At 40.3% G+C, this 13,186-nt stretch overlaps 1 protein-coding gene across 1 annotated transcript in view; it reads left to right on the top strand.

The window, feature by feature from the left end:
• The window catches only part of Zpbp (zona pellucida binding protein), a 180,770-nt gene that overhangs the window by 130,283 nt on the left and 37,301 nt on the right, over positions 1–13,186 (top strand). The gene's annotated exons all lie outside the window — the stretch shown is intronic.

The following is a 13,186-nucleotide window of genomic DNA, read 5'->3' as shown; positions in this document are numbered from 1 at the left end:
CAGGATTGTGATGTCTTCTTGGTGGAATTTTCCCTTGATGAGTGTGAAGTGTCCTTTCCCATCTCTTTTGATTAATTTTGGTTGAAAGTCTATTTTATCAGATATTAGAATGGCTACTCCTGCTTGCTTCTTGCGTCCATTTGCTTGGAAAGCTGTCTTCCATCCCTTTATCCTCAGGTAATGTCTATCTTTGTGACTTAGGTGTGTTTCTTGTATAGAACAGATTGCTGGGTTTTGTTTATGCATCCATTCTGTTAGTCTGTGTCTTTTTATTGGAGAATTAAGTCCATTGATGTTGAGAGAGATTAATGACCATTGGCTGTTAGATCCTTTGAATTTGATATTGGCTGTGGTCATACAGTTGTATGCTTGGTTGGTTTTTGTTTTGCTGTAGTGGGGTTATTTATTTCCTGTGTTTTGTTGAATGTAGCTAGTTTTCTTGGGTTGTATTTTTCCTTCTAGTGTCTTCTGTAATGCTGGATTTGTTTCTAGGTATTATTGAAAATTTTTTTTGTCATTGAATATCTTATTTTCTCTGTCTATGAGGATTGAGAGTTTTGCTGGGTATATTAGCCTGGTTTGACATCTGTGTTCTCTTAGGGTCTGCATGATATCCGTCCAGGCCCTTCTGGCTTTCATAGTCTCTGTTGAAAATTCAGGTGTGATTCTAATGGATTTGCCATTATATGTTACTTGGCCTTTTTCCCTTGCAGCTTTTAGTATTTTTTCTTTGTTCTGTATACTTACTGTTTTGATTATTATGTAGCGGTAGGATTTTCTTTTCTGGTCTAATTTATTGGGTATTCTGTAGGCCTCTTGTATTCTTATTGGCCTCTCCTTCAAGTTGGGGAAATTTTCTTCAATGATTTTGTTGAAAATATTTTCTGGGCCTTGGAACAGGGAATCTTCTTTTTCCTCTATTCCTATTATTCTTAGGTTTTGTCTTTTCATGTTGTCTTGAATTTCTTGGAAGTTCTGTGTCAGGAATTTTTTAGATTTAATATTTTCTTTGACAGATACATCTATTTCTTCCATTGTATCTTCCACACCTGAGATTCTTTCTTCCATTTCTGGTAGCCTATTGGTTATGCTAACGTCTGTAGTTCCTGCTTTCTTCCCTAAGTTCTTTCTCTCCACAATTTCTTCCATTTGTGTTTTTTTTTTTTTTAATTTTCCAATTTTATTTTCAGATCTTGAGCCATTTTGTTGATTTCCTTCATCTGTCTGGCTATATTTTCTTGTTTTTCCATCAATTCCTTCAGCTGTTTGTTTGACCAATCCACTATTTCTTTTATTTCATTCAGTGATTTAAGCATTTCCTCTCTAAAGGCCACAAACTGTTTGGCTGCAGCTTCCTCTCTTTCTTTTCATATTTTGTTTCCTCTGTTATCTTCTTCATGAGCATAGATGTTACGTCATCTTCTTGAATTTCAATTATGCTGGGGTGTCTAGGGCTATTTGCCCCTGGATAACTGGGTTCTGGAGATGCCATATTGCTCTGGCTTTTGTTGGTTGAACTTTTACGCTGTCCTCTACCCATTGGGCTATCTTAGGTGTTTGACGTTAGTTTCTGGTTGTTCCTGGACTCTTGTAGTGGAGAGAATTCCTTTGGCAGGAAGATGGTTTTTCCTGAAGGAAGCCTTCTCAGCTTTTTGGGTGTAGTCACTGGATGGCTGGTGTTTTTCAGGACTTGCTACAGCTCACCTCAGGCATAGAGACCTGGGTGGTAACTGTTGTCCTTATTAGTCTAGAGGGCTCTCCTCTTACCAGAAGAAGTCCTGAAGACAGCTGCCCAGTTTTTTGCTGTGAATTTAGTGATCTGCTGCTGTAACCTGTGTGTCCCGTGGTTTTGTCGGTTTTGTTAGGGATGACTGGTTGCCCCTCGGAGCCGTATCTGGGGGCTGATCTCGGGGATCCTGGGCTTTTGTAGGTGTGAGGTTGGGGCTCTGTGCCCCAGTGCCCAAGCAGTAATCTGTGGCAGGTGAGTACTGCTCTCCTGGTAACAGCAGGCTATCTGGTGCACAGCAGGTCCCTTGTTTGAGCCAGTCTGTGGGACCTTTTCCAGGGATATACTGGGTGGTCTAAGTCCATTCCCTATGAGGATTTCTCCAGACATTGACTCCAAGTCTCTGGTGTCCTGGGGCACACAGTTCTGTCTGTGAGTAATAGTTGGTACAAAGCAGGTCTCTGGGCTGGTGGCACATGAGCCTGCCTGCTAGTCTGCAGGAGCTGGCTGCCCAACTACTCTTTGTCCTTCCGCCTCCGGGCCAGTTCAGTGATGGGGCTCATTACCGCTGGTCTGTGAGAGACTTTCCCCAGGTAAAGCCTGGGTTTCCCAAGTCAGTACTGTTTCCTTCCTTCCCTGTGGGGGCCTCTCCCAACAGGAATTCCCAGACGCTGTTGCACTAGGGTGCACAGCTCTGTTTGTGCTAGAGAGCCTGGCACACAGCCCCAGGCTGTGCTGGCAGTGGGAGGCCAGTTCAGTGATGGCGGCGGGTACCCGCCAGTCTGTGAGACCGTTTTCAGGTAAAGACTGGGTGACCCGTGGCCAGTCCCACTACTTTTCTTCCCCGTGGGTTTCTTCTCGTGACTGGGACTCTCAGTCTCTGGTGGTTTTTGTGCCCACCGTTGATCCTGGGAAGGTGATCGGGCATGCAGGCGTGTGGCTCTGGTCCTGAGACCTAGTGCCTGTTTGACCTGGGATCTCTTCAGGGTTCTGGCTGGGTGGCCTGAGTGTGGACCCAACTGGTTCCCAGCCATGGGGATGACTGGTTGCCCCTTAGAGCAGTATCTCGGGGTTCATCTCTGGGTTCCTGGTCTTTTGTAGGTCTGAGGTTGGGGCTCTGTGCCCTAAAACCCAATAGGTAATCTGTGGTGGGTGAGTACTGCTCTCCTGGTAACAGCAGGCTATCTGGGGCACTGCAGTTCCCTGGGTTGGGCCAGTCTGTGGGACTTTTTCTGGGGATATACTGGGTTGCCTAAGTCAGTCCCCTTTGCTTTGTTCCTGTTCCTTGTGAGGGTTTCTCCAGACAGTGACTCCAAGACTCTGGTGTCCTGGGGCACACAGTTCTGTCTGTAAGGAGTAGTTGGTACAAAGCAGGCCTCTGGGCTGGCAGAGCATGAGCCCACCTGCTAGTCTGCGGGAGCTGGGTTCCTCATAACTCTGTGCTCCCTGCTTGGGCCCGGATCCGTGATGGCTGGGTGTACTGGCCTGTCTGCGGTCTGCGGTCTTCGAGACTTTCTCCAGGTAAAGCCTAGGTGACCCAAGCAGCATGGTTTCTTTCTTCCCTGTGGGGCCCTCTCTGGACAGGGATTCCCAGTCCCCCTTGCACTGGGGCGTGCAGCTCGCCTGTACTGGTGAGCTGGGTGTGCAGCTGCTCTCAGTGCAGGGGGGGGGTAGCTCAGTTGTGATGGCGGCGGGTACCTGCGGTCAGCAAGACCTCCCAGGGAAAGACTGGGTGACCAGTGATCAGACTCGTAACTTTCCTTCCCCGTGGGGTTTTCTTGTGACTGGGTCTCCCAGTCTCTGGCACCCTTGTGCCCACCGATCAGCCTGGGAAAAGGATGGATCGGGACACGCACGTGTGGGGCTCTGGCCTGGAGACCCAATGCTGGTGTTAACCAGGATCTCTTTGGCGTTATGGCTGGGCGGCCTGAGAGTGGACCTGAAGGATTCCCAAGCCATGGGAATCTCCCCTCACCTGGGATACAGGATCACTGTAGTTTTAGGGCCCAGAGTTCAGTCTCCTGGTCGCTACACAGAGAGTGCTGTCCTGCTTCTTGGACACAGTGCTCTCCTGGCGCTGCCATCTTGGCCCCCTCCCTCATTAATTTCTTGCCTAATTTTGATTATTTCTGCATATTTACTGTTCAGGGCTGTTTATTTTTCCTCTATTTCCCAAAGTCTGAAGACATTTTATTAGTATTTATTGAGATTTCTCAATTTTTAAAATAATTTTAAACTATTATTATTTATTACAATTTATTCAATTTGTATCCTGGCTGTATACTCTTCCCTAGTCTTCTCCCAATTTCTCCCTCCCTCTCTCTTCTCTCCCTATGTCCCTTTTCTAGTACACTGATAAGAGAAGTTGTCCTCCTCTTCTATTGACCCTAGCCTATCAGGACTGCTTGCATTGTCTTTCTCTGTGCCTGACAAGGCTGCACCCCTCAGAGGGAGGTGATTAGAGAGGCTGTCACTGAGTTCATACCAGAGAAAGCCCCTTCTCCCCTTATTAGGGAACCCATGTGGAGACTGAATCTCTGAGCTGGGATTTTAGGTCCTCTCCAAGCATTTTTAGGCACATAATACTCTAAACTCTGCCTTTAGGACTTCCTTCATTGTTTCCCATCGAATATGATATGTTGTGCTTTCATTTTCATTGAGTTTTAGATGTTTTAATTTTTTCTTGGTTTCTTGAGTGATTCATTCATGTTTTAACAGAATATTCTTTGATTTACATGAGTTTCTGTCATTTAGGTATTTTTTATTGCTCTTGGAATCTATCTTCTTCAGTGTGGTCAGATAAAATACAAGATTTCATTTCAGTTTTTCTATATTTGTTAAGATTTGCTTTGTGTCCCAAAATGTAATCAGTTTTAGTGAAAGTTCAATGGGCTGCTGAAAATAATGTGTATTGTACATTGTTTGATTTATGGTGTCATTTAATACCAATGTTTTTTATTATTTTTTGTCTAAATGGCCTGTCTATTGGTGACAGTTGTATAATGCAGTCACTCATTATCACTGCCTTGGGATAAATCTGGCAGCATTTCCTTTCTTAAATTATATTCATTCTATGTTTGGGATGTGTACATTTAGAAATATATTATTCTCTTGATGGGTTATCCCCTTGATTTGTTTATTTTTTAATTTTTTTATTATTAGTTACATTTTATTAACTCTATATCCTAGCTGTATCCTGCTCCCTTATTCCCTCCCAATCCCACTCTCCCTCCCTCAGCTTCTCCCTGCCCCTTTCCAAGTCCACTGATTGGGGAGGACCTCCTCCCCTTTCATGTGGCTCTGTTTTATCAGTTATCTTCAAGGCTGGCTGCAAAGTCTTCCTCTGTGGCCTAGCAGGACTGCTCCTCCCTTGGGGGGTGGGGAGGTCAAAGAGCCTGCCATTGAGTTCCTGTCAGAGATAGTCCCTGTTCCCCTTACTATGGGAAACCAATTGGTTATTGAGCTACCATGAGCTTTGTCCGAGTAAAGGTTCTAGGTTGTATCAATACATGGTCCTTGGTTGGAGAAACAGTTTCAGAAAAAAAACCCTTTGCCCAGATATAAATGGTCCTTGTGGGGCTCCTATCCTTTCCCTGTCATACTAACTCCCCTTCTGCTGAAGGTTTGGTTAGAGTCTTAGTATCTATTTTGAAACACTGCTTGGTAGGGTCTTTCAGGTTCCTTCTGTGGTAGACTCCTGTCATATGTCCAATGCACATCTCATTTGTCTTTCTAAGTGAGGATTGATCATCTTACCTCGTGTCTGCTTTCTTGTTTTTCTTCTTTAGGTGTATAGACTTCATTATTTTTATCATATCTTGTATGTCTATAAAAGCGAGTAAATACCATGTTTGTCTTTCTCTTTCTGGGATACTTCACTCAGAATGATCTTTTCTAGGTCCCACCATTTGCCTGTAAATTTCATGATTTCCTCCTTTTTGATTGCTGAGTAGTATTCCATTGTGTAAAAATAACACAATTTCTGTATCCATTTCTCCATTGATGGACATCTGGGTTGTTTCCAGGTTCTGGCAATTAAGAATAAAGCTTCTACAAACATGGTTGAGCAAATGTCCTTGTTGTGTACTTGAGCCTCTTTTGGATATATGCCTAGGAGTGGTATGGCTGGATCTTGAGGAAGCGTCATTCCTAATTGTCTGAGTAAGCGCCAGATTGACTTCCAAAGTGGTTGTACCAGTTTACATTCCCACCAGCAGTGGAGGAGGGTTCCCCTTTCTCCACAACCTCTCCAGCATGTGTAGTCACTTGAGTTTTTCATCTTGGCCATTCTGATGGGTGTAAGGTGAAATCTCAGGGTTGTTTTGATTTGCATTTCCCTAATGGCTAATGAGGTTGAACATTTCTTTAAGTGTTTCTCTGCTATTCGATATTCCTCTACAGAGAATTCTCTGTTTAGCTCTGTTCCCCTTTTTTTAATTGGATTACTTTGTTTATTGCTTTTCAGCTTCTTTAGTTCTTTATATATACTGGATAGTCCTCTGTCAGATAAAGTGTTGGTGAACATTCTTTCCCAATCTGTACAGATTCAACACAATTCCCATCAAAATACCAACTCAATTCTTTACAGACCTTGAAAAAAAGAGTCTCAGCTTCATATGGAGAAACAAAAAACCCAGAATCTGCAAAACAATCCTGTACAACAACAGATCATCTGGAGGTATCTCCATCCCCGATCTCAAGCCGTACTACAGAGCAATAGTAATAAAAACAGCATGGTAATGGCATAGAAACAGAAAGGAGGATCAATGGAACTGCATAGATCCAGAAATAAACCCACACACCTATGAATACTTGATTATTGACAAAGCAGCCAAATCCATTCAATGGAAAAAAGACAGCATCTTCAACAAATGTTGCTGGTCCAACTGGATGTCTACATGCAGAAAAATGAAATAGATCCATATTTATCACCCTGCACAAAACTAAAGTCCAAGTGGATCAAAGACCTCAATAGAAAACCAGACATACTAAACCGCTTAGAAGAAAAAGTGGGGAATACCCTTGAACTCATTGGCACAGGAGACAACTTCCTGAACAGAACACCAACAGCACAGGCTCTAAGAGCAACAATCAATAAATGGGACCTCATGAAACTGAAAAGCTTCTGTAAAGCAAAGGACACCATCATCAAAACAAATATCCCCTTCATTTGTATTAAGTAGCCTTATTTATATCTCTGGACTATTTTTTATTTGAAAACTATGATTCCCCCTATGACAGTAGACATATAATAACTATGTCTGCTGAGTTTAGTTTGCTCAGAATGTTTTTACCCTCATATAGTATCTACCATTGATGGTGAAGTATGTTATGTGGTGGCAGGCAAAAGATACATTTTGGGGAGGGGGGTTTGAGATTGGTTCCCTTCTATATAACTCTGACAGACCTGGAAATTACTTTGTAGAGCATGCTGGCCTCAAAACCAAGACAACATTTCTCTGCCCTCTGAGTGCTGGGATTAAAGATGTACAGGTCCACCAATAATTTTTTTAATCCACCCCACTATTCTGTATCTTTTCATTTGGAAAATTAATATTCATAATTATTATGGAAAGTTTTCTGTTAATTCCTATCATTATTTTGATTTTATGATGCTTTCTTAAATGTCTTTTAAGTATCCTCATTTTTTTTTTTAAATCTGATTTTGCCTCTTTGCTCATGAGTATTCCCACCAATATCCTCTGTGGAGCTATATTAGTAGTCATTTATTTTAGTCTACTTTTAGGATGGAAATTTTCTATTTTTCTGGTATAATGGTCTAGGTTGGCAGTTGTGGTCTTTTGTAAAATAGAGTATTGTTATTTATTTTTTAAATGCTTCTGTCAAATAATCAACTGTTATGATAGTGGGCCTTACTGTTTTGCCTGAATGTATTCATGTATATACATCACATACTTGTTTAATGCCTGTGAAAGCTTGAAGAAGAAATTCGTATCTTGGAATTGGAGTTACAAAGAGATGTATGCTGTCAAGTAGGTACTGGAGGCTAAAGCTGAGTCTTCTGCAAGAGCAGAAAGTGCTCTTAACAACTCCATTCTTAAAGCCCCAGGATTGATGATTCTTGAGGATAATGTATTGTCTTGGTTTATTTTTATATTGCTTTGACAAAGGCACCTAGCATTTGGAGTTGGGTCGTTCTTGATATCTTTTCCATGAGCTGTTGGAATATGTTCCAGAAGGCTTGAGAACCTACCAAGCCTCAAGTGGGTGCTGTAATGTCACAGAGTGGGAGGCACAAATTTTTTGAAACTTGCTTTATGTGCTAATATGTAACTTGTGTCATGTGTTAGTATGAGAAAATTGAGTAGGTTGCTGGGAAGAATAAGTATCTTCTAGTATTTGGGTAGACTGTTCTGTAGATGCCTTTTCAGTCCATTTGATTCATTATGCCATAATTTCATTAATTTCTTTTTTGTTTAGAATTTTTCTTGGTGAGAGTGGAATATTGAAGTCACTGAACACTACTGTGTTTGGGTTAATCTGTTACTTTCCATCTATGAGTATTTGATTTCTGAAATGATATACACCTGTGTTTCTCCAATATCCTTTATAAATCTGACATAGTTGTTATTAATTTCTTGTCTCTTTTTGTCATAGAAATATTTAATCTCTCTTAATGCCAAAATATGAGTTTCCTGTACAAAGTACTCTGGATTAGCAGTTGTGATCTTTTAGAACTTTGAACACATCTTTCCAAGCTTTTTTGACTTTAGAGGTGTTTATTAAATTATCAGATATTATTCTGATTTTTCTGCCTTTATATATAAGACTTTGTCCTTCTCTTTTACAGATTTCGATATCCTTTCTTTATTGTATATATAAATTATTATTTTATATTATATATATAAAATAGTATTTACTCAGTGGTTAGAAATGTTTATTTCTTTTTTAATTTTTACTTTTTATATTAATTACAGTTTATTTACTTTGTATTCCAGCTGTAGCCACCTTCCTCATTCCCTCCCAACCCCATTCTCCCTCCCTCATATTCTCCCTGCCCCTCTCTAAGTCCACTGATAGGGGAGGTCCTCCTCCCCTTCCATCTGACCCTAGCTTATCAGGTCTCATCAGGATTGGCTACAGTGTCCTCTGTGATCTAGCAAGGCTGCTCCTCCCTCAAGGGGGGGGGGGGTGTCAAAGAGCCAGCCACTGAGTTCCTGTCAGAGACAGTCCCTGTTACCCTTACTAGGGAATCCACTTGGATACTGAGCTGCCATGGGCTACATCTGAGCAGGAGTTCTAGGTTATATCCAAACATGGTCCTTGGTTGGAGAATCAGTCTCAGAAAAGACCCCTGTGCCCAGATATATTTGGTCCTTGTGGCATTCCTGTCCTCTCCAGGTCTTAATAACTCCCCCTTCTTTTATATGATTCCCTACATTCTGCCCAAGGTTTAGTTATGAGTCTCAGCATCTGCTTTGATACACTGCTATTTTAACTGTATGTCTTAATTAGGATTTTTGACAACTTGACATAAGCTAGAGTCATCTGAGAAGAGGGAACCTCAATTGACAAAATGCCTCCATAAGATTGGCCTGTAGGCATACCTATGGAACATTTTTGATTAGTTATTGATGTTTAAGAGTCATCTACTGCTGGTGGTTCCACCCTTGTACAGATGATTCTGGGAGATATAAGAAAGGCAGATGAGCAAGACATGGAGAACAAATCAGTAAGCATCTTTCTCCCATGGCCTCTGCTTCACTTCCTGCCTCCAGGTTCCTGCCTAAGTTCTTGCCCTGACTTTCCTTCACACTGATGGTGATGGAGTGTGACCCAAGAATTGTAAGCTGAAATAAACCCCTTCACTCCAAGTTGCTTTTGGTCATGGTGTTTATCATGGGAATATACACTCTACGTAAGAGACTATAATGTGAAATTGGCAGTTTGTACCCTGCTCCTGTGTGTTGGGTGTTCTCTATGCCTCTTGTACCTGGATGATCATCTTTTTCTATATTTGTGGAATTTTCTTCTTTGATATTTTGGAAACTATTTTCTTCATCTTTTTCAATGATTTTTTTTTTACTTGTGTGCCACCATTCTTATGTTAGGGCTTTCCACATGCCTGGATCTCACCATTTTAGGTTAAAAACATTTTTAGATAATAACACACTTCTTTTTACTTCAGTATCTCTAGAGTTAACCTTGTAATTATTTGTTCATCTTTTTTAAACATATGAAACTTGGAAAATTATTAAAATCCAATCATAGGGTATTTGATACAAATAAATGTGCATCTAGAGGTTAATGCTGGGGCTATTGATAATGGATGGTTTTGATTTTCCTACAGAACACTGATAAGAATGAAGAAAAGTCTAAGGATACAAATCAAAGAATGCAGAACATATCAGCTTAGCTCTTTAATTATATGCATTTGTATTTTATTCAGTAGTAACTGAAGATAAAATTGTAAAGATAAGCTAAAATTGTATCTCAATAAGAATTTTGAAATAAGAATGTGATTCAAGGACTTAAATTTCACAGGAGCTGGTAAGTTAGGGCAATCTTAGCTGAACAGAGTGTAGGAAAGGCACAGAAAGGAAGAAGGAAGGCTTAAAACTTATTGTCAGAAGGAAAGGAGACATTCTTCAGTGACTTTTCAGCTAATGCCATGATAACTTTCTTTTGGTTTTTGATGGTGTTTTTTTTTTTTTTTTTATAAAAATTCCAGAAATTGTACAAACCTTTTGGGAGTCAAATGGCATCTCTCTCTCTCTCTCTCTCTCTATATATATATATATATATAGAGAGAGAGAGAGCTCTAACACTAAGACAGACTTATTTCAATGTCAAAAATTACTTTCTTGCAGGTTAGAGTATTTAATTATTTTTAAATAGCTTTATTAATAAAGTATACCTTTGTTTACTATAGTAGTTGGACAGTGAAAGTGTTTTGTTAAGCAGATATGGTTGTTTTAAATAAAATTTTAGAGTGTATGCATTTATCATACTCATTCAACCCTAAACATTTTTAAAGACTTACACAGAAGATTAGAGGCACAAAAATATTATCCTAGGTTTTCTTCATTGCATGTACTTAAGCAGTTCTGCTTAAGTATGAAATAAATTAGATCCACAAAGGCCACTTTCTCCTTTTTGATTATTATATATTTTTTAAAGTAAGTAATTGAAAATTATTGCCATTGCATATGTCACCTTATGAGCTGACAGAATATACTGCCTGGGTTTTTTTTTTTTTTTTTTTTTTTTTTTTTTTTACAAGCAATAAATTGGCCAAGAAAGAAATTAGGGAAACAACACCCTTCACAATAGCCACGAGTAATATAAAACATCTTGGTGTAATTCTAACCAAGCAGGTAAAAGACCTGTATGACAAGATTACTAGAAGATGGAAAGATCTTCCATTCTCATGGATTAGTACAATTAAAATAGAAAAATCGTGTTCCAGTGCATAAGGAAATCATGAAATTTGCAGGTAAATGGAAAGAATCATCCTGAGTGAGCTGTCCCAGAAGAAGAAAGACACACACGATATATACTCACTCATATAGACATATAACATGGGATAAACCTACTAAAATCTGTACATCTAAAGAAACTAATCAAGAGAGAGGACCCTGACTAAAACGCTCAAACCCCATCCCGAAAGGCAAAGAGGTTGGACATCAGAAGAAGAAGAAAACAGGAAACAACCTAGGAATCTGCCACAGAGTGCCTCTGAAAGGCTCTGCCCTGCAGACTATCAAAGCAGACACTGAGACTTATGGCCAATTGTTGGGCAGAGTGCATGTAATCTTATGTAAGAAGTGGGAAATAGTAAGAGCTGGAGAGGACTGGAACCCCACAAGGAAAGCAACAGAACCAGAAAATTTGAACACAGGAAACTTCCCAGAGACTCATACTCCAACCAAGGACTATTCATGGAGATAACCTAGAACTCCTGCACAGATGTAGCCCATGGCAGTTTAGTGTCCAAGTGGGTTATATAGTAATGGGAAGAGGGACTGCCTCTGACGTAATCTGATTGGCCTGCTCTTTGATCACCTCCCCCTGAGGGGGGATCAGCCTTACCAGGCCACAGAAGATGACAATGCAGCCACTCCTGTTGTGATAGACTAAGATCAGAAGGAAGGAGAGGAGGCCCTTCCCTATCAGTGGACTTGGGGAGGAGCATGCGTGAAGAAGGGGGAGGGAGAGTGGGACCAGGAGGGGAGAAGAGAAGGGCTTATGGGGGGATACAAAGTGAATAAAGTGTAATTAATAAAATAAAATAATAGTAAAAATGGCCATATTACCAAAATCAATCTACAGATTCAATGAAATTCCCATCAAAATATCAACACAATTCTTTATAGACCTTGAAAAAAAAACATTCTCAATTTCATGTGAAAAAAAAAAACCCAAAATAGCTAAATCCTGCACTGTAAAGTATTTTCTGGAGGTAGCTCCATCCCTGATTTCAAGCTCTACTGTAGAGCAATAATAATAATAATAATAATAATAATAATAATAATAATAATAATAATAAACTGCATGATAGTGGCATATAAACAGACTGGACAATAGATTCATATCTAAGACCCAGAAATAAACTCATACAGCTACACACACCAGATTTTTGACAAAGAAGCCAAAACCATACAATGGGAAAAGACAGCATTTTCAAAATGTGGCGCTGGTATAACTAGATGTCTACATGTAGAAAAATGCAAGTAGATCCATATTAATCACTCTGCACAAAACTCAAGTTTAAGTGGATCAAAGGCTTCAACATAAAGCCAGAAATACCAAATCTGTTAGGAGAAAAAATGGGGAAAAGTCTTGAACCCTTTTGCAGGGAGACAAATTCATGAACAGAACACTGACTCAGGCTCTAAGACTAACAGTTAGTAACTGGGACCCAATAAACTAAAAAGCTTCTGTAAGGCAAGGGACATTGCCAACAGAAAAAAACAGCAGCCTACAGATTGGGAAAAAAGGTCTTCACCAACCCTGCATCTGACAAAGGGCTAATATCCAAAATTTATGAAGAACTCAAGAAATTAAACAGCAACAAACCAAATAATCCAATTTAAAAACTGTGGTACAGAGCTAAATTGAGAATTCACAACAGAGGAATCTCAAATGGCTAAGAAGCACTTAAAGAAATGTTCAAAGTCCTTAGTCATCAGGGCAATGCAAATCAAAACAACTCTGAGATTCTATCTTTTTTTGTCTTTTTCTTTATTAATTACAATTTCTTCACTTTGTATCCCCCCTGTGGTTCTCTCCCTCCTCCCATCCCAACCCCTCCCTTCCTCCACCCTCTGCATGCATGCCCCTCCCCAAGTCCACTGATAGGGGAGGACTTCTTTTCCTTCCTTCTGATCCTAGTCATTTAGGTCTTATCAGGAGTGGCTGAGTTGTCTTCTTCTGTGGCCTGGTAATGCTACTTCCCCCTCAGGGGGAGGTAATTAAAGAGCAGGCCAATCAGGTCAT

Source organism: Meriones unguiculatus, chromosome 12 (genome assembly GCF_030254825.1).
Source record: "Meriones unguiculatus strain TT.TT164.6M chromosome 12, Bangor_MerUng_6.1, whole genome shotgun sequence".
Classification (NCBI taxonomy): Eukaryota; Metazoa; Chordata; class Mammalia; order Rodentia; family Muridae; genus Meriones; species Meriones unguiculatus.
Note: the sequence above shows the minus strand (reverse complement) of the source record. Positions and strands in the feature narration are given on the sequence as shown.